Raw genomic sequence first — 23,330 nt, forward strand, 5'->3', positions numbered from 1 at the left:
ATCACAGTCACGGTGAATAGGAACAATGCACTTATCGTTTATATGTACCAGAGCAGATCGCTTATCTGCCACTAGTATGTAGCAAATTGTCAAGTTCCTGAAACGTCACACTGCCTTGTCATGTTTTGGAGAAGCCACAAAGTTGATATCGAAACTGAAAGTGTCTTTTAAAGGTAGAGGTATTAAAATATATGCGATGCTTTCCCGGGCAACACAGAACTCTCTTCTTAAACCCAATCGTTTTCTATAAAACAACAATTCCTAAATATTAAAATTCGTCTCAGTACTCCTTTAGGTGATGCCAACAAGATGAATCGGGACTAATATCAGATGATTTGGCAGTATGTATTTCGGTACATGCACGATTACCTGATCAATTGTGAAGGAAACAATATTAACGAACGGATGGTATATCACTGCCGGTCTACAGGCGCTCGCTTCGTGCTTTTATGACCTAAGCAGCCACGGCGAGTAAAATATAGTTGTTTGTATACTGTGTCAGCGCACTCCGCATGAGGGCGTCGAGAGCCCACTCTTCAGAACGCCTTTTGCCGCATACGCATTGCATTGTATATCAGCTGTATCAGGCCACTTTCTCTAACCAATCACTTTTCCATTTGTTGGAAGCAGTGAGAGTAGTAGAGGTGTGTGTGGGCACAGCCTGCATTGTTTGGCACTCATGCATTGGGTAATGATAATGCACCCGCAACAACACAAAAATCTTTTTGTCTGCATTTCCGATGGAGGCGGAAATGTCGAGGCCCGTGTGCTCAAATTTGGGTGCACATTAAAGAACCCCAGGTGGTCAAAATTTCCGGAGCCCTCCACTACGGCGTCTCTCATAATCATATGGTGGTTTTGGGACGTTAAACCCCACAAATCAATCAATCAAAAATCTTTTTGTCAAGGTTTGAACACATTCTATTTGCTGAATTCGAAAATGCATGAGGCTTGTGTGGTTGTATTTATCATTTAGTTGCACATTAAACTCCACATGGTGAAAATTCCCAAAGCCTCCTACTATGACGTCCTTCATAAACATACCAGCGAAATAACTTCCTCGAACAAATATTCTTGACAATTGCAGTAGATTCTTGAGCCATTCATTGAAGATTCCCTGCTACTGGCCTGTCTGGAAAGTGTGAACAAGAGTCACGCAGAAGGGTCGGCGTGAATTGTGAAAAGTTTCTCCGACTTCTTCTAGTTAATTGTATAAATGTTATTGGATCAAAATGACATGCCATCTGGCTTGTTTACAAGCCCATGCAAAAGCATTTCCGGTTAGAAACAATGTTGCTACTTCAGCAAAAAGCATCACTACAGAGTTTTGCCAACAGTGCTTTTTTTTTCTTCAGGTGCAATTAATATATATTAGTTCTAATGAAAACATTTTCTGATTCTCTGAAATTGTGTTGTTCCCCTGCGTCTCTGGCAACGTATATTGAATATGAAAATGTTTCACGTTTTTTCATCGGCATTGAAGATTTCATCTGGGATTCTGTGGGCTCTGGGTTTTTTCTTTACTACAACAACTTTCCAGAACTGTATCGCTACATGCTCTTTCATGTTAATAAATTTTGTGTTTTCACTTTGAACAATTATTAGTTTTATTGACAATCCTATTACTATTGCTATTACTCCTGCTATTGCGAGCGTTATTCACACCTACTTGTAAAAAATAGTGACCATCCCTATTATGCTTTTCCTTTCACCTTTTTGAAGAACTTATTTCTCACCAGAGAAGAATTGGCCAACTTGGTGCAGTATCTGGCCACTACCTCCCACATGCATACGTCAAATAACTCACGGCCCTCAGTCCCCAGCAGCTGCGAAGCAACTGACCACGGCGGCGGTCAGATCTGCAACGCAGCAGAGGGTGCTAAGAATCTCTGGATCCGGACAGGTCGCCATTGGAACCTGAACTTGGCAACGTTTAACGCTAGAACCTTATCTAGTGAGGGAAGTCTAGCTGTACTATTCGAGGATCTAGAGGGTGTTAAATGGTATATAATAGGGCTCAGTGAGGTTAGGAGGACAGATGAGGCCTATATGGTGCTAAAGAATGGGCACGTCCTTTGCTATCGGGGCTTGGCTGACAGAAGAGAAGTGGGAGTGGGGTTCCTAATTCACAGACACATAGCTGGCAACATAGAGGAATACTATAGCAATAATGAAAGGGTGGTAGGTATTGTAAGTAAACTGAATAAAAGATAGAAGTTGAAGGTAGTACAGGCTTACGCGCCTATATACAGTCTAGATGACGCTTCAGTTGAAAGCTTCTATGAAGACGTGGAATCGGCAATGAGTAAGGTAAAAACACAGTATACTATAGTGATGGGCGACTTTAATGCAAAAGTAGGGAAGAAGCAGGCTGGAGACGAGGCAGTAGGAGATTATGGCATTGGTACTAGAAACGCCAGAGGAGAGCTACTAGTAGAATTCGCAGAACGCAATAATTTACGGACTTAGAATACCTTCTACCGAAAACGAGAAAACTGCAAGTGGACATGGAGGAGCCCTAATGGCGAAAATAAGAACGAAATAGATTTTATAATGAGTGCGCACCCAGAAATCGTGCAGGATGTGGAAGTGGTTGGCAAGGTACGATGCAGTGACCATAGAATAGTACGATCTCGAATGCGCCTAGACTTGAAAAAGGAACGACAGAAACTGATACGCAAGAAGCCAATCAATGAGATAGCACTGAGAGGGAAAGTACAGGAATTCAAAATGTTGTTGCAGAACAGGTACTCGGCTCTTATTGAGAAAACCAACCTTAGCGTAGATACAATGAATGATAATCTGACGAGTATCATTACGGAGTGTGCAGTGGAAGTAGTTAGACAGGACACCGGCAAGCTTTCCCAGGAGACGAAGAACCTAATTAAGAAGTGTCAAATCATGAAAGTGTTAAGTACAATAGACCAAATAGAACTAGCAGAGCTTTCGAAGTTGATTTATAGACGTAAGGTATGCGATGTAAGAAGGTATAACATGGACAGAATTGAACACGCTCTGAAAAACGGAGGAAGCGTCAAAGCAGTGAAGAGGAAACTTGGGATAGGCAAAAGTCGGATGTATGTAGTAAGAGACAAAGAAGCCAAAATAACTACCAATATGGATAGGATAGTTAAAATAGCGGAGGAGTTTTACAGAGATCTGTAGAGTAGCCGAGACAACCACGACCTTAATACTATTGGAACTAGCAGTAACCTTGATGACACCCCACCAGTAATGATAGAAGTAGTCAAAAAAGCTTTGGAGAGCATGCAAAGAGGCAAAGCTGCTGGTGAGGATCAGGTAACATCAGATCTGCTGAAAGATGGAGGACAGATTGTGTTAGAAAAACTAGCCACCCTGTTTACGAGGTGTCTCCTGACGGGAAGAGTACCAGAGTGTTGGAAGAACGCTAACATCATCTTAATACATAAGAAAGGAGATGACAAAGACTTGAAAAATTACAGGCCGATCAGCTTGCTATCTGTAGTATACAAGCTATTTACAAAGGTAATTGCTAACAGAGTAAAGAAAACATTAAAATTCAATCAACCAAAGGAACAAGCGGGATTTCGAACTGGCTACTCAACAATTGACCACATCCACACTATCAATCAGGTAATAGAGAAATGCTCAGAATATAACCAACCACTATACATAGCCTTCATAGATTACGAGAAGGCGTTTGATTCAGTAGAAATATCAGCCGTCATACAGAAACTGTGGAATCAGGGCGTACATGAAGTATATATAAACATTCTGGAAGAAGTGTACAGGGGATCAACTGCTACCATAGTGCTTCATAAAGAAAGCAACAGAATACCAATCAAGAAGGGTGTAAGGCAGGGGGACACAATCTCGCCAATGCTATTTACCGCGTGCTTACAGGGGTTTTTCAGAAGCCTAGAATGGGAACAGTTAGGGATAAGAGGTAATGAAGAATAACTTAGTAACCTACGCTTCGCCGATGACATTGCATTGCTGAGTAACTCAGGGGACGAATTGCAACTCATGATTACGCAGTTAGAAAAGGAGAGCAGAAAGGTGGGTCTTAAAATTAATCTGCAGAAAACAAAACTAATGTACAACAACCTCGGAGAGGAGCAGCGCTTCGAGATAGGTAATAGTGCACTTGAAGTTGTAAAAGACTATGTCTACTTAGGGCAGGTAATAACCGCAGAGCCGAACCACGAGATTGAAGAAACTAGAAGAGTAAGAATGGGGTGGAGCACATTCGGCAAGCACTCTCAATTTATTACAGGTAGATTGCCACTATACCTCAAGGGGAAGGTATATAACAGCTGTATTTTGCCGGTACTTAACTACGGAGCAGAAACCTGGAGACTTACAAAGACCCTTCAGCCTAAATTGAGGACGACGCCGTGAGCAATGGAAAGAAAATGGTAGGTGTATCCTTAAGAGACAAGAAGAGAGCAGAGTGGATTAGGGGACAAACGGGGGTTTAGGATATCATAGTTGAAATAAAGAAGAGGAAATGGACATGGGCCGGGCATGTAGCGCGTAGACAGGATAACCGCTGGTCACTAAGGGTGACTAACTGGATTCCCAGAGAAGGGAAGCGGGTCAGAGGAAGACAGAAGGTTAGGTGTGCAGATGAGATCAAGAAGTTTGCGGGTATAAATTGGCAGCAGCAAGCACAGGACCGGGTTAACTGGCGGAACATGGGTGAGGCCTTTGTCTTTCAGTGGACGTAGTCAGGCTGATGATGATGATAATGATTTCAATACACACGAAATGTGGTACCTTGAACAAAAATGTCCAAAATTTATCATTTTCATGGGCACTGGCGGCCGGCATGTGGATTCAAAGAAAACGTTCCCAAAACTATTTTTTTCAGAAAAAAAAAGGATTACGTTGTCTGTCATTTCGTCTGCCAGTTAGTGACGGATCATGTGGCTGAGCCTTCTGAACACGACGCACACTCGTGCATGCGTGCAGAATGGAATAATTATCAATTTACTCCAGTCTTGAAGTATCAGAAAGAGTTGTCATATATGCTTCCTACCATGTTTCTATTGCATTGGTACCACCAGGAAGTGCGACAGTAGAAATGAACCTGAGCAATATTTGAGTGCGCTAGCCTTTTTTTCTAATGGACGGCAGAGAGTTAGTTTGGAATGAGATTGCAGAGATAGGTAGAAGCACAGCCTCCTTCCTATGCACAGGCCGTAAAAAAGCGAGCGTGTGCCTCCAGATTGGCCGTAGGTAGATATACTCGGGACAAAAGAGAGAGAGAGACAATGACTTGACTTGGATGAACGAACTGTGGTCTGAGAACTCTAATGCTACAAGTTCCGCTGTCACCAGTTTCATTATTATTGAATAAAAATCAAGGTGAAAATTTCAATGTTGAATTTCATGCTTAATCGTTTTCCAGGGGTGCAACAGCCGAACTAGAATTCGGAGCAATTTTCGGAGCAGAAAAATATTACTTTTGGAGCATAAAACTTCAAATTCGGAGCAGGTTACAATTGAAAAAAACATTCGTTTTTTTAGCGCGAAAGACAGAATTACGAGCAGCTTGAGAAAGAAGGCTTATATATATATATATATATATATATATATATATATATATATATATATATATATATATATATATATGCAAGCCATTTAACATTCCTTAAATAATGCACAGTGAATATGAGCACCGGCACCGCTATTTCGACAAAGTAGTATTTTCTTTAATTACCCCACTCAGCAAACAATGATGAGGTCCACATTACAAGTTACCAGACCTGTCAAATTGTTTGAGAATTCAAATGTGGATTTCCCAAGATTGTGACCGAAACATTCGTAAAACTGGAACAAAAACTGGCTTTTTACAGCTGCAGAGATGTCATATTGTACTCCAAATAATTTTGCCAGTGACTTTTTTATGCATCAGCGAGCATATTAGTTCTCACAAATATGTGGCGTATACATACATCAATCACTGAACAAACTGTGCATTGTCTAAAGACTACAACTATAAGCCCCTTATAAATAATATAACGCTTTTCCACAGGCCACCCATGTACTATAGCGGAGGTGGCTTAAGCGGTGTTTGTGCACAGGTTAGAACAAGACCAAGAAAATTTCAAACCATAACCCCCCCCCCCTCCATTTTTTCATGAAGAGGTTAGGTTCACAGCACAACTTTTTAGCTTGCTTGCAAGGCACGTTTGACCAGATAAAATAATAACGGCATGCGCCAGTTGGCCTCGCAATGGCACTGGATATCTATCGCATGTGGCGTTGCTATGGCAACTGACGTGGTCACGGCATGAACTAAAGCTGGTAGTGTGCAAGCTCGATATGCTGAGAGTTTGTACACTTCCAGCTTTAGTTTCTAATGATTCCTAACATGCCATGGACACACTTGCTGACAAGAAAATTCATATTTCCAACAAAGTGTTGCTGGCTACGGCAACACATCTTTTGTGTTGTAGTTGCGTCGTCCCGCCAGTAAATATCTGCTGTGGTCAGCAGACCGACAGGCACGCGGCGTTGTTACTTCATTTGGTCGATCGAGTTTCGCGAGTGTCTTGACCAAGTGAGCAGCCATCTTACATTGCGGTTTAGGGTCAGGGTCTGCCCCCACATAGATTGATGATGCAATCTACAACTGGCTAAAGTGGTCTTCATTTCTCGCTAAAAATAGGGCAAATTAGAAAATTTTGAGGTTGGTCGCGCATTTTGCGCTGTGTGGTACGATTTCGGCAAATATCATGGTTTCCGCACAGCTCGGCACACAAATGAAGAATTTCATCACATTGGCGTAATCAGTGCAGCTGTTGCACCCCTGCATTTGAGCATAACGTAGCCAATTTCAAAGTGTCTTTTTCGTATTTTCGCGACTTTGGCGGCTCAATGAAATTTTCCAACCATCGTATGCTAGGTCTAGCACCCACTGAACACGGTGTACTTTATTTTCATCGAAAAGAAGCTATATTGGACTCCCCCAGTAGATGCCTTCAATATTTCGTACGTCACTGTGTTTGGGATGGCAATCTCAGTGAAATCTCCACCCAAATTTTCTTCTTGCATATTTTCTCCGTTGCCGAGCAACATGTCGTGCAATAGAGGTGTTTTCGGGATAGTGAAACTACATTTAGTAGTATTGAAAAAATTGTTTTGCTTTTTAGTGTTTATTTAAAGAGAATGAAAGCGTACTTCACTTTATGACAGAACTGCTGCAGGTATTAAACCTTCAGTTTTTAGGCCTACGCTCACGCCTTACTCAAACTTGGGTGAGATGGCTGAAACTATATTAGAAGCAGTTTTTGTAGCAGCGAAATTTCAATTTTGGAGCAGTTAGCAGGCTTTAATAAATTGTCCTGGGAGCTTAAAAATACCTATGTTCAGCAATATGGGGGCACTAGTGCATATTTTATTTGGCTTATAATACACATTCCACTGAAACAAATTTTGAAGGAAGGTTTTGATCAGATTATCGCTAGGTATGAACTGCACTACCTTTTTACATAACATACACGTGACCTATCTAACCCTCGTAACACATGAAATAATATCTAAAAAAAGGTTTTGTTGAAAGATAGGTTCTGCAGAAACATTAAAAAACACATCACACTCAAAAAGACTATAAAAAATTGTGATTGCATAAGCATCTTAGTGACGTTACAGTGGTCGTTCGCTTAAAAAAAGCCTGACATGATAGCTTCAAGAGCTTTCAACAAACAAAAGCTTGCTGCACTGCCGTTCGCGGCCACCTCATGCAAGACCACCTCCAAGAGTGCAACGCGAGAGCCAAGAAATCTCGCCGCATAGACTATCTCGTAAAGCACATGCATATGGCACTAAGTGATAAGCGAGTGATACTGATAACGCCTCTCCTCATGAGCAACCACGCACTATTATTAGAGCACAAGTTGGTCAGTTTTATATTTTTTCAATATCTATAGGCCTTCACCGTCGATGATGAACTCCCAATAATACATCAGCTTGCGATTGCTGCCTGCACCGCTTCTTGACTCGCGTAAAGTGCTCGTGCACCACAGTTGAAAAAATCCCTGTCCATGCAAACAAACCGCTGTTCATAGAGAGGCAGGTTTTATTGCAAAAAAGAAGAAAAGAAAGAAAACGATCTCACACTGCTGCCGACTGAAACATTGATTGAGATAAGCCAAAAGCTTGTGTAGCCCAGGGCCGGCACTCATGCAGCGACACCTCTTTAAGCATTTGTTGTTGCAAATTTCGATTACAAAACGAAGCAGTCGCGAATCGCCATTAACGAAAACTGTGCCAAGTGATTGCCGATGCATAATAAGTCACGAATAAAGCACCAAGGTGCCCGTTATTATTGTTTACAATGGTTTGAACACTCGTTTTGTCACCGCGGCTTCGCATGTAACCAAGTGTTTTTTTCTACCTGCAGACATTGTGCGGAATTCATTTGCGATGGCTTTTTTTAAATGCCAAATGCAATGAGAACTCGCCTGTCTAAATAAATTAGTAGCTAATGGGTGTCAACCGGGAATAGGTTGCACACATTCTGCCGCTCACGGAACCCATTTTGAGAACCCATGTGCACGTGCCAGAGCATCCGGCAGACGCGTTGGATGCAGGGAAAAAATCACTCCACATTTACAGCTACTCGCTCACAGCAAACACGTACTCGTAGGTGACCGCATGCAGCAGCGTCAACATGAAAGCCACAGTGCCTGGAGGAACCCGCAATGCACGACAGAGAACCGGAGAGTACACCCCGCTGTGCTTGCCACCCCACTCGGTGGTTTTCGCTAGCCGACAGTGGCGCTAGAACACACAGCCTTGCTAGTAGAAGCAGCACGCTCGATGCACGGCAGCACATTTTGTGAGGTCACGCATATTTTCTAAAGTTTGAAGATTATGGCGGCACCACGGGAGCCTCTGTCACTAGAAAAATGGAAAGTGAAAAAAAAAAACACAATTGGATGCGTCTTATTAGTCAAACTCGCCATTTTTTCCCCACTGAAGCTGAGGTTGGCATCAAAATTCCAGCTTTCGAGGCTGTTTAGGGGCAGTGCGGTGCAATTTTCTTGATTACTATGCTTTTAGAGCAGCTTGGCGCAAAAAAAAAAACGGAAATTTATAAAAAATTTGCATTTTGAGCAGCTGTCTCACTCCTTACCAATGCATGTGTGTTGGCAGTACAGGCCCAGGTCGCAACAGTCTCTTTTGCCTTACACATCAGCTTATTCCAAAGTGATCAAAGATGAATTGGCTGCATCTTTGGTACAGGAGGCTGTGTGCAAGTCATGTGTGCACAAGGTATTGAGCAGTGCTTATGCTCAGATCCAGAGGTTTCCAACAGCAGGGTTTCCAGATTATGTGGTCACTAGATCCTGCGAAAAGGTTTTGAGATGGATCAAACATTTCAGCAAATGCGAAGTCTGTGAGAAAAATCGTGAAAGCCGCTTTAGCCTGCTGCCCTACGCTCAAGTTCTTTATTGATATAAGCTCTTATTAGTACATGAAATTACACAACACTTGTTAGACTTGTTGTTAGACTTGGCGCACAATTAGGAGTGTCGCATCGAGATATGATGCGGCAGTGGTATGTACGGTTCTCAAAAAGCTGGGCCGCACTTGCACACTTGTTAAGCTCGGGGCCAAAAGTAAAAACCAAAAATAAAGGTGAATGTGGTCACAAACACCGAGGCTCCTCTATTTTTTGTGTTACAGGAGTAGTGTACAAGATTGCTCAGTGATGCGCCAACAGTTATATTGGTCAGACTGGTAGGTGCATGTTAGATTACGCGGGCACCAGAAGAAATGCGAAAAGAATATCCGAATACCAACTTGTTTACTTATTGAACACAGTGTCACTGAAAGCTACTGTTTAACAACATCAGTGGTGCAACAGCTGAAATACAACTTGGAGAAATTTCAGGAGCATCAAAATATTACCTTTGGAGAACTAAAATGTAAATTTCGAGCAGGTTACAGGGAAAAAATGTGCAATTTTCATCACTAGATATCAATTTTTGAGCAGTATAAAAAAGAAGGCTTACATTTTGAAACGAAATATGTATAAACCATTCAACACCACCTAAACTGTGCAGTGTAAACATGAGCACTGCTATTTCAATGAAAGTGGTATTTTGAACCACCCACTGAGCCAACAATGATAAAGTCCATATTAGCATTTGCTGTGCCTGTAAAATCATTTGACAGGCTCTGCGAATTTAAATATGGATCTGCTAAGCTTGCGACTATGGAATTTAGGAGATTCCTGAAACCGAAGAGCACAGGTGGTGAAAAAAAACCAAAAAAACCGGTGCACAATTTTAGTTTGCTTTTTTAGGAAAGAAGTGTCATACGCAGATCTAAACTATTTCCAGTAGCATATTTAGACATCAGTGATTACACTGATACTCAGAATTAGGCAGCATATAAACGCATGAGTAAGTGAACATTATGTGCAGTGTCCCGTGACTAGGGATAACAGCGCCTTCAAAATCTTGATACGCTTTTTCACAAAGCACTAGTGTAAAATTGCAAAGGTGGTCTATTTAGGATTCCCTGCACGGGTTAGAATCCCAAGCCAAGAAATTTTCTAATCACTACACCTCCCCTTCCCCAACTTCCCATCTTGTTTTTTTTTCCACCGTGTGGTTAGGTATTGCTTCGGGCTCTTCCTTGAAGGCGTGTTCGAGCAGGTAAAGTGGGCACGAGAGCAGTGGTCTCTGCACAGCTCTAAGCCGCTATTTCTTCACCATGCAGGCCTTCTTTGCGAACATCCTGCCGTGGTTATCAATTTGCTCTGCTGGCTTGGCGCATGTAGGTGCGCCGCTACCGACAACGAACCTCGTCAGCGTAGCCGATCAACACATGCCGAGCTCTGACGCCCCTTGGGTGCTCTTTGAGTATCCACCAGCCCCATCGACGACAGCAGCAATCGCCACCGACAGTTTTAAGAAGCAACACCTGGACACCGCCTTCAGTGGGCACGAGAGCAGTGGTCTCTGCACAGCTCTAAGCCGCTATTTCTTCACCATGCAGGCCTTCTTTGCGAACATCCTGCCGTGGTTATCAATTTGCTCTGCTGGCTTGGCGCATGTAGGTGCGCCGCTACCGACAACGAACCTCGTCAGCGTAGCCGATCAACACATGCCGAGCTCTGACGCCCCTTGGGTGCTCTTTGAGTATCCACCAGCCCCATCGACGACAGCAGCAATCGCCACCGACAGTTTTAAGAAGCAACACCTGGACACCGCCTTCAGTGGGCACGAGAGCAGTGGTCTCTGCACAGCTCTAAGCCGCTATTTCTTCACCATGCAGGTGTGTACTCCTTTACTACACGCTAAAAAATCTGACAACCGCTGTCTACTGCTGTTCCCGTGCCCACGGGTGTTGTGCGAGACTCTGTGTGAATGTTTTTCAATGGCTCACACCTTGCTTTGTTCCGGCGACATTGAGACTAACCCTGGACCCAATACCCGTGCCACAACACAACAAGAATTTCATGAGTTACCCGAAAACCCTGCCGAACAAATGAATGTCTTATTCCATATGTTGAAAGACGTGCACTCGCGTTCGTTACAGAGCTCACAGTGTCAGTCTGAGCTTGCTATTGATGTAAAAGCAATTAAAGCCGGACAAAAAAACATTCACGTTGAAATTACTGGTATCCGGAAGCGGCTTGACGAATTGGAAGAAAAATCGATCAAACTGGATACTATGACTGAAGAATTAGCAAGTGTGCAAAAAGCCGTAGAAGAACTAACCGACGAGAATAACCACGTGCAATCTAGACTAACCGAGCTAGAGGACAGGTCCAGAAGGGACAATTTAATCTTTCATGGTGTTCCAGACTCTAGAGAAACGTGGCAAGAAACCGAGGCGAAATTGACGAATTCTATTTCTGCTATTCTTGACAGTTTTTCCAGCGAGTCATTTCAAAGGGTGCACCGTTTGGGTAACCCTTCACCCACTAAGTGCCGCCCCATCGTCGCCAAGTTCACTGACTTCAAAACGAAAGAGAAAGTGCTGTCACTGCGCAATCAACTAAAAGATAAGAATATTTCAGTAAGCGAAGATTTCTCTGTGGCAACGAGGCAGGCACGTAAAAAACTTATTGACTTTGGGAAAGCTCAGGCCGGTTCTTCACCACTTAAGCTGCGTTACAACAAGTTACTACTAAATAACAAATGTTACATGTATTTTCCCGAGTGCGACAAAGTTCTAGAGGTGAAAAAACGTACCAATTATGTCAATAATGCGAGAGCTTCTTCTTCTGTGAACACGACTACATAGGGTTGCGCGAGGGGAGGTGACCACAAATCAAATCTTCAGGTATCTGTCATTTTTTCTAACGTTAGAAGTGTACTAAATAAATATAATTCTTTATCATCAGCTATTGATACATGTAGCGCAAAAATAGTTGCATTGACTGAAACTTGGCTCCATGCGCATGTCCGCGATCAAGAAATCTTTGATGACGCAACCAATTTTCACATGTACCGTTGTGATCGGACAGTGCGCAGGGGAGGCGGCGTTCTTCTGGCAGTCTCAAAAGACACTCCTTCTTCCTGTATTCATATTAACACTGAACTAGAGCTAGTCTGGGCTATAGTAACCATTGGACACCATAAGATAATATTAGGTGTATGCTATCGTTCTCCCTCTTCACCTTCAACATTTGTCGATGAACTTCACGACGCAATTAATATAGTTTGCACACGATTTCCATCACATCCCCTGTTTCTCCTCGGAGATTTTAACTTTCCTAGTATAATGTGGAACGCATACGCACCCTACTCTTTACCGTCTTCGCCGCAACCAAATGAATTCATTAACCTATGTTCAACGTTTTCCCTGACGCAAGTAGTGGCCTTACCGACTAGGGCAACTACTAACAGTGCTAGCATTCTTGATCTGATACTAACAAACCGACCAGACTTTGTTACCGCTATAACCTACGCACCAGGTATCAGTGACCATTCTTTACTTTCATTTTCATTTAATGCACCCTGTCCTAATAGAGATAAAAAAAAGAAAAAGATACGGGACTATAAAAAAGCCAACTTTGACAAGATAAACAGTGAACTAGCAACTTTTCTAGACATATTTCTAAGCAGTTTTGATACCCGTTCAGTGCAGTGTAACTGGGATATGTTTGCAGATGAAGTTGAACAACTAACCAATAAGTATATCCCTTGCCGTACTATCACAACTAACGCACGTGCGCCATGGTACAACGCGTACATCAAACGCTTATCTAACCGAAAGAAACGTTTTTATCGTGCAGCAAGATGTTTACCCACTAACCACCCACGCTGGGCTGCCTACAAATCTGCATCATCCATCTACATATCTGCACTAAAATCCGCTAAAGACAACTTCCTCACTCAAGTCCTGCCGTCTATGTTACAAACAAATGCAAAAAAATTCTGGCGAGTTATTAACCCCCTATCTGACAATCATATTTCCTTGATCGATTCATCCGGTAACGAAATTAGTGAAGCCCTTTGCGCTTCTGTTCTCAACGATTCTTTTATCCAAAACTTCTCCGTAGATAGCCATAATGATTTACCTAGCGCAACCTTGCACAATTATTCACCCATGTCATCCGTGATTATCGAAACTCTTGGAGTTGTACGTCTCATTGAATCACTTAAGAACGATTCATCTCCTGGTTATGATGGTATTAACACAAAATTTTTAAAAAATACTAGCGCTTATAGTTCCATTATAGTTACTAAAATTTTTCAACAGTCACTAGATACTTCTACTATTCCTAGTCAATGGAAAATCGGAAAAGTCGTTCCACTCCATAAATCTGGTAATAAACACTCTTCGAATAATTATCGTCCCATTTCTTTAACCAGTATTTGTTGTAAAATGCTCGAGCATATAATATTTACAAACATAGTCAATTTTTTAGAATCAAATTCATTTTTCACGTCAGCACAACATGGCTTCCGTAAAACATATTCATGTGAAACACAGCTAATATCATTCACTCATCACTTACATCAGATCCTTGATAAATCATCCCATGCTGACTGTATTTTTTTAGATTTTTCAAAAGCTTTTGACAAGGTTTGCCATAGACTTCTACTTTACAAACTACACCAACTAAACCTTGACGGTAACCTACTAATGTGGATTGAATGCTTTCTCACTAACAGATCACAATTCGTTACTGCCAACTGTCATAATTCTCCATTTCGCGAAGTTCATTCTGGCGTTCCGCAAGGGTCCGTCTTAGGTCCCTTGTTGTTTCTCATTTATATTAATGACCTGTCATCAGTTGTATCATCAAAAATTCATCTATTTGCTGACGACTGTGTTATTTTTCGAGAAATTACTACCGATAATGACATTAATATATTGCAGTCTGACCTTAACGCTATATCTAACTGGTGTGATAAATGGCTAATGGACCTAAACATTAAAAAGTGTAAAATCATGCGTGTATCAAGAAGTTGCACTACTTCACCTATTTACTATCTTAATAACATTCCTTTGGATTCTGTTAACTCTTATAAGTATCTTGGAGTTCACATAACAACTAACCTCAACTGGACAACTCATATTGAATACATCATTATCAATGCTAACCGCATGCTTGGCTATTTACGACGTAACTTTTTTAACGCTCCACATGGTTTAAAACTGCTACTTTATAAAACACTAATACGCTCTAAACTAGAATATGCTACAACCGTGTGGGACCCTACCTATAATAACCTGGTAACTTCCCTTGAACTTGTTCAGAATAACTCCGTTCGTTTTATATTGTCCAATTATAACAGAACCGCTAGCATTTCAACCATGAAAACTTCACTTGCACTTCCTTCCTTAGCATCTCGCAGAAAAGTCTCCCGTCTAACTCTATTTCACAAGATCTACCATCATCCCATCTTGCATGCCCAACTACTACTTCGCCCACAGCACATTTCCCACCGCATTGACCACCATCACAAAGTAGGCATCCCTTCATGCAACACAAAAACTTTTTTCAATTCTTTTTTGCCTCGCACATCAAAGGAGTGGAACAGACTTCCCGGTGACATTGTTGCTATTACTGATAACAATTTGTTCCGTGATGCTTTAGCTAACATTGTGTAATAAGTTCTTTTTTTTGTGTTTTGTTGCAACAGCTAACATTGTATATTTAGGCTTGTTGTTGTATTACCTAACATGTATTATTATACAGCATATTAACAAACATTGTGCTCTTCCAAATTTATTTGTACGATTTAACCGTATTCACTGCTTTTTTTGTTAAATTCAATATTTTATTGTAAATAACCCACCCCCCTCTGTAATGCCATTTGGCCCTGAGGGTAAAATAAATAAATAAATAAACAACGGCGTGCACCCGTTGACCTAGTGACAGTAACAGATGTCCATCGCCAGGACCGTGGCCGGAACGACGCAACTTTAAGACCAAAAAAGGAGGGGGCGGGGGGGCTCAGATCTTTCTATGAAATAGGTAGTGCCCAGTTTTTTAAGCTTCATCCACAAATTGTGCAATATTTCACGGTGGCACTCGAAAGATGAATCAGTTTTCTAAGCTAACCAAGTTTTTGCCTGTAGATCAAAACAGCATTGAGAGGAAGGGACAGTGGCTATGGGCCCATCCTACAGACGTAATCTATAAGCAAAGAACCCTGTAAGCTGAGGCCGTAGATGGCAGAGGCGTTGCCAGAAATTTTTTTGAAGGGGGTGCCACCTTGATTGGAATGGGACCCAGCTTGGCAAGTAGATGTGGTAGACAGTTATTCTCTGCACCCCTATATACCATAGGAAAATATTGGGAGGGCAGAGGCACGGGCCTGGTGTGCCGCCCCTGGCTACGCTACTGGTCGATGGGAACCAGTGTGGTCGAGTACACTCATAGAGAAGGAGAGCCGGGGAGGAAGGTGGGAGTGGCACAGGCTACTGTTAGGTTACCTTGACGAGAGAAGTACCTCTAACTGGACGGCACATGTATGATGTAAGAAACAAGGTTTCGTCCAACGTGCTGGCCGAACACACAGAAGCAACATTCATTTTTAGTTGTGAGCGTGGCTCCCATGCGGAAACTTAAATGTTTCGCTTTTATGCAAGCATTCATGGTCGGTGCTCATGTTAACCCCATAGCTGAATAACAACCACAACAGAAAAAGAGAGAGGTGACAGTGGCACTGGAAGCCGCCGTGAGAGTACCCTCACGTATGTCGCGCACTGTGGCATGCCGCCGGTAACTTCAGCTGTCTTTTCGAATTGTGTAGTCTGCAGAAGTCTGCACACATGAAGCCAGAGCAAAACAACGCTGTTCGAAAATGAAGACACTGCAAAGTCACGGTAGAATCACACATGCAACCGCCAGCTTTCCTTTGCCAGTGCGAGGCGAGAGCTCGTGATCCAACCCTGCATGCCACAGCGATGGCAGCACTCGCGCCTCCGGTGATGGGCCTCTAACCCAATACGATAGGAAAACATTATGACCGACCCTTGGTGTACTGAACGGCGCAGCAAGAAATAGAGAAACACAAGTGTGGTCGGTGTGGGGTGAATCAGCGGTCGAAAAGACAGTGACAAGAAACTTTTCGAAAACAGTCAATCATAGATTCTTGGCTCTCTAACCCATTTTTATGTAGTGTAAATAAACATCTTGTATGTTATAGAAACCCAAAGTCAGTGAATCACTGAATCAAACCCTTTTATAACAAACTCTGTCCTGTCATGCAAGTTTTGGTTCATGTCAAACTTTAGTTGGCAAAAAGTTAGAGCTCACTAAAACTCACTTATACATACTTCGCGCCTGGGGCTCATTCGGACCCACCAAAGTTTTCTTAAAACAGACTCGCTCGACCTCAAGCTCGCTAAAATATTACTCACCCTTACTCACTCAAGCACATGGCTTAATTTCAGTATGAGCGAGTCTCGACTAAGTCTACTCATAAGTGAGTTGCTGACCCAAGGTGTCAAGTTAGAGAGACGATCACAGAGCGTCCAAACTTAATAAGCTAGATTAAATCGATCGATCAGATAGATACCACACAGACTGACTCACAGACAGATATGGTCAAGGTGCTTTTAGTTCGCTAAAAAATGCTCTGCTTTAAAGAGCACGTGACTACCAGGAGCTCAGCCCTTAAGGAAAGCTTCACTTTGAGACTTCAGCTTTTCTGGTTTCTATGAATAGAAAGCACTTACGAGACATTTTGAAACTTGCCACTCTGTACTAGCACTGGCGTCCAAGTGATAGCCGACACACTGCCCTAAACAAGCCTTGGAATGCAAACCACATGTCAACATCACGAGAAAAAAGAACTCCTTGTAATCATGCAGGACGACAACACTTGCTAGGCTAAAAAAGAAATAATTGGAAAACTGATGTGTTTTTGAAACACCCGACAGCGTTGTACAGACCTTGTGTAAAATCTGCTGCCGTCTAACAGACACCGAGCGCATTTCTGCAATGTTGAAGGCTGGGCGCGCTCCACCTGTGCAGGCACGGAATGTCCATATTAACGTGTGGTGGAGATAGGGGCGGCAGTGCCAACAAGTTTTCGTGTGCCAAGTTGCTGAGACTGAGGAAACTTGGATGCTAAAACAATGTTTGCAGGAAATTAACCCCTATGTTATTAGACTTCCTCGTGGCTGACGCAAAGGGCCTGATCTGTTGCTTATATTGCTGCTTACAATTAACTGCCTGTTTATGTTATCCATTCTATCTAGATGGGAAACAGCATAGGCACTAATCACAGCACGTTCTTTTATGCCATGCTGGAATGAAGAGTTTTTGCACCGTGTGAATGCAGGCACAGACAAACCGGCCTTATGTAGGAGCTTCGAAGCTGCGTCACGGCTACTCATGCTTGCCTGTGCTGCTGTACAGGATTACTTTGTCGATTACATTGCGATAACAATTACATACTAGCCACGTAGCTTCTGCATGTCATCGATTCTCATCTAATGGACTGGTTGTGCTCGAATATGTTGCTTATTGTTACTTGTTTATTGTGGAGTTTAATAAGGTAACATTTGGTGTTGTGGTTTGCATACGCATTGCTTCACTATGTGTACTTTTCAAGCATTCCATGTTCTCTTTCAGAGGGGGCGGCCAAATTTATAAGGGCAAAGCGAAGGCTGTGACCCTCCCCTTGTTTTTTTTATACCCCAAGAAGAGTAAATATGTTATTCCAAATGGTGATGCTCCTTCATAAAAAATCTTGTTTCCACCTTTGTGTACCGTAAAATGTTAATAGATGTCTCAAGTGTGTCAACACTGTTCAAAATTAAAAAAAATGCTGTTATGGAAAATCTTTTATCCTTAACTGTGGGTGCGCTCCCACTCTTTAGACACAAAGGTGGTTTCGCAAATGTTCAGTAGGCGATACACAACTGCCCTGCTGCAAACGGCGCGAAATTGTAAGGTGCAAGTAAGCCGCGAAAGTGATGATGTGAACCCAAATATTTTACACCTACTGTGCTGTTTACGAGTACATGCCCCCCCCCCCCCCCCAAAGGGTATTCAATGAAAGACCAGCTAATCAGCACCTACTTTATGGACATGCTTTTCATTTTTCTTTTTCACGCACACAAGACTAAAAGTTAAAAAATTTTGCTTGTGTGTTAGTGCTATATATAGCACACTTTGATGACTACAGCAGCAAAGCATTATTTATTTGAAATATAAAGAAATAGTAAAAAGTTTCAAGATAGATGTGCGATAAATCGGAGGGGCTAATTTGTACGTATTCTAACTAGAACAGGGCAGACATGAAACAAAAGAACGAAATGGAGCCACACTAGATTGGTCAAGGCTATTCTCATGGTCAAGACATAAGAATAGCCATGGAAGGTGCATGGAACAGGTGGAGGCCGCATTGCGTCAAGAAAATGGAGACAAGATGGCATCCGAACAACATGCACTTACCATAATTCTGCTGCGAAAATCACAACAAAATGACTCCTCCAAATTGCAACACCACCTAGCATCTACTCAAGACACAAATAAATGGCTGAAGTCATCTCAGTCTGTAATCTCAAGCTTTGAAAAACAACACGTGCCAATATTGATGATGTGCTGTATTCATTTTAAATTTTTAGATGTGTTGAAAGCAGTTCCGAATTTTCTTTGCTTGCCTACAAGCTTTTTGATCCCTCTTGTTCTTTCATTCTATCTCCACCAATGCTAAATAAAACGCTTACGAATTAACCCCCACGTTGACATAGGCCGTTTGTGGAAAATTACGCTTTGAAATGGTGTAACAGGGCCTCGTTAGCCCTAAGTTGTGTCTCACTATGGCCTTTTATTAGCCACCCTGCACCTCATGAATAGCAAATAACTAAAGCAATCTTTATCTTAAAATCCGGCGACCGCTCTGGTTCATTTAGAGGGCCCTTAAACTACCTCCTATAGTTTTTTTCAAACGTTTGAAGTAAACACGTGCATCATATGCAAAATGCTGCATGATCAATGATTCTCCACGTGGCAGCGCAACAAGCCACCAGTGCTCCAAAAATTCCAAGAAACAATCTCCCCATGCCGTTTGGGCTGGCACGTGACATCAAGAAGTTGAATCTGACGTGCAGAATAAATATGCTGCAATTGGTCAAGCAAGCACCTATGACTTCCTCTTAGCTTGCAAGATGCTGTCCACGCCACTCGTCGTTTGTTGAGATGACCGCATACATGCACGTGCTTCAAAAACAGGTACTGTGGCCCGTAGGACAAGGTTCATACTGACACTATTCGTATAAGCACCGGCTGGCACAGCAACAGCGATTCGCTAACAAGCACACAGTTCACAGAGGGTAGAGTTGCGGCAACCGTAACAAGACAGTGTTTGGAGCTCATTGATGATGTATGCCTCGCAAGATTGGGAGAGGTGCTCGGCAAGAGGACAAAGCGATTTCAGGAGAGGTACGAACGGAGGGTGGTGAAAAAATAGAACGAAAGGAGTGATTACTGTGCTTAGATAATCAAACGCATTTAGATCCGCTATTACAGCACCATTTTAAAACTTTTCACAGCTTTGTGGTTGTTGTGCACTTGCGCACAACTTCTTCACCACAACTGAATTTCCACCTCCGGTGGTGAAATATTGCATCTGGTTTCTGGCTGCATGCACCATAGCACATATTGCGTGCCAGCACTTATCAGGTATTAAAATAATCCTTGGTGCATGGCTGTGAGATTGGTGGCCTCGAAATCAAGGGGCAAATGTTTAGGCCAGCAATGCTATTACCACTGATACACACTGTCAAATGTGGGACTCTGGTGCAGCATAGCATAATCTACATTGATTTTATCAGGATGGTGCAGGAAACTTAGTTTGGCACATTTGTGCGCAGAAGCAGCATCACTCGATGAGGAATGGGGGATTTTACATAATTAAACCACACGAAGCTAATAGACTAGGCAAACATAGAAATTCAGATAAATTATTACTTGAAATTTTCTATTTTGTTTCTGACTCGCCACGAGTGAATTTTCAAAACGAACTGAAAGGTATTGTTGGGCATGCAAAGCAAGAAAAAACGAAAAAGTAACTCATACCTCCTTTTGTTGTCTGCCAAGCTAACCCCGATAGTAGCAACGTAATCACCACCACAACTTTCTTTGCTGCGAAGTAACTGACATAAATGTTGATGGTACTTTTATTTACTCGTATTGATTTCACGAAGCTTTTAAACGTCACTGCTCATTTTATCTAATGTGGCTAGCAATTTACACAAGCCTTGTCTAGCGTACTAACCTCCCACACAGAGAACTGCCTCTAGTTGCAATGGGCCACGCTCCACATAATGGCAACGCTGAACCCACGGCATACTGCAGTAGTTGGCCTTGTTTTAGGTGCATCGCAAAGAAAAGACGCGGTTATGCCAAATGGTACGACATGTGCCACGAGTATGCACCATTTTGCTCACACTGGCGATCCACTGTGCAAGTTTGACAACCAGGCACTTAAAATTAGCATTGGTGACAGGCAGGCACTTTTTAAAAAAGATACCTGAAACATAGGCAGACAACATAGGCTCCCGTCATGTTGCGGTAAGCTTACAGAAATTGCAACTTAAAGGTTACCTGTACTCTACTATGTACCCTCGAATCGAAAGAAAAAAGATCGGTCACTCGGGTCGCACGTACGCGACTAGCCGCAACTGTTCGTCCAACTTACTCGCGAATTCTCGCACACTATGGCGAGCGGTTGATTAAGGTGCACGTGACAGGTATGAACAAGACGCCACTCGTACAGAAGAACAGTAACTTATACTCACACATGTAATCTGGCTCGTCGCTGGCGTTGCTGAGGCAGCTGAAATTATCTTTTCCCTGCCCAGAACGCGGTTGACAAAATCAGTGTTGCCAGGTCTTAGTAAGGAAGCGTCGACGAAATCGGACGAAATCACCCTAAATATGGCCAGAGAAGTATTTATTCACAACAAAACTAAATATGATTTCAAGCTTCCTTAATAAAAGTGATAACTAGCTCTCAGAAAGGCAGCGATGGTGTAGTCAACCAGTAACTGTCAAAATCTACTGTCGCTCAGCTTAGCGAGCTGGTATCACGACCGAGGTCATGGTTGGCACAAAAGACTGTAAAACGAATTTTTTTAATGAAGTAGCATGCAATCGGTAGCTTTTATACAGCACCAGCTGTCTGTATAATCAATAAAGCAAGCGTACTACTTCATACGACTGTGCTAAGCTTGCGTTGTGTGTTACATGGACACCTATAATAGCGGAGGGAGTGAGACTGTTGCGATCTGCGCATTGCAATTTTCGACTCTCAGGCCGTGATTTAGCTTACGTCTTCGCCAAACGTTTGCGTGATCTGCGCCAAACACAACCTGATAGGTCTCATTACAATCAAAAGACACCGTTACAAAGCATCAGCAAGGAAATTAAGGTGATCCTCGCAAAATCGCGAAAACCAGCATCAGCTGATCCGATTGCAGCATATATTTCATTTCATCATGCCGGAGTTCCGGATGGTATGCAGCTGCAGTAGTCTTGAACTCGACATGCGTGAAAAGCCACTGTTGTACGTGCGAGAATGACGCGTGAATACCAAGCGAGAATGACGGCCGTAAAGAGGCGAAGAAGCGCACAATTTTCGTCCTAATTATATTAAGTGGTAGTATAAGGTGCTAAGCGTTGCCACAAGGTTGGGTTCACACTATACAGTTCAATACAATAATACCGGTTCAGCCACACCATGGTTTCGATGCTTCACCTAGAAATAAACACTGGCTACGCCCTTTAAAACGTGACCCAACATGGTGACATGTGTGTGTACTTTTAATCTCAGATACACCTCGCTCGCATTGCGACATAAACCAGACCGCGTGAACACAATACGGCAGCTCGTAAAATATAATAAGCAAGCCTATACACGTGCATGCTTTATTAGTAAGAAACGTGCAAAACCATAACAGTCCACCTACGCCTGTCTGCTATTAACTTAGTCCTAACAACATTACATGTTGTTAGGACTAAACTCTGGGAATGTACCTGGGAATGTACATTCCCAGGTACCGCGAATTCACTCTGGGAATTTACCTGATCATGCTACCAGCGAGCGTATAAGCAAAACGTCGCAAAACTAATGAGGACTATGGTAGTGTGTGCACAACACGAGCGCTAATTTCCAACAATTTTTACAGCTTAACCGCTAACGAAAGCTCTGAATTGGTGCGAAGCGATCGGTCATATTATTGCTTGTGTTTTAAGGCATAGCAATTCTACCTGCTTCTTTTCGCTGCAACAATATTATAGCAGACTACATTATCACTGTTTCATAAATTAAACCGCGGAGCCACACCAGCGGTATGAGATGGTTCTTTGAGAAAGAGTTCTAGTCTCAGTGCTCTGATGACAGAGAAACAAAGAAGAAATATTTCTGCATATGGCAACTCAACCATGATATTGATGTACTACATAAATTATATTAGAAGCACTATCTCAATCGGGTGGCAATTGAAAAGAAGTTTTCAGGCAGGCTTGCCAAATTATGCATATATCTACAGAATTTGCCGACTTTACTGAGCTCAATGTGTGCAGTGTGTTGGTATTACTTTGCTCTGCGATTGGTGCTGAAGTGTAAATCAGGATGCCGACGGCATACCACCAACAGCAACTGAGCCTAGTTGTTTCAACCTAGCACCTCACATTCGTATATGATGTCAGGTATATGATGCAGATTTTTTCTGAAATTGGCCTCATGTGGTTCAACCATCAAATCTTTTAAGAAGATGCGTAGATTTCAAATAACATACTGATAGTGACACCGTTCATCGTGTCTGATCTTCTACATATGCCATGCAGCATGAAAAATTCCAGGCATACATTTCAGCATTTTCCCCAGCCTTGAATTCTATCA

General features: G+C 42.5%; 1 long non-coding RNA gene across 1 annotated transcript; it reads right to left on the reverse strand.

Annotated features, from left to right (window-relative positions):
• Window positions 1–741: 741 nt before the first annotated feature.
• On the reverse strand, window positions 742–21,295 carry LOC142774956 (uncharacterized). The gene is made up of 3 exons (XR_012886590.1): window positions 21,226–21,295; window positions 9,128–9,341; window positions 742–1,132 (listed from the first exon to the last, which is right to left on the reverse strand). It is a non-coding gene; the product is annotated as an uncharacterized LOC142774956 (long non-coding RNA).
• Between the last annotated feature and the right edge of the window lie 2,035 nt (window positions 21,296–23,330).

This window comes from Rhipicephalus microplus, chromosome X (assembly GCF_043290135.1).
Source record: "Rhipicephalus microplus isolate Deutch F79 chromosome X, USDA_Rmic, whole genome shotgun sequence".
Lineage (NCBI taxonomy): Eukaryota > Metazoa > Arthropoda > Arachnida > Ixodida > Ixodidae > Rhipicephalus > Rhipicephalus microplus.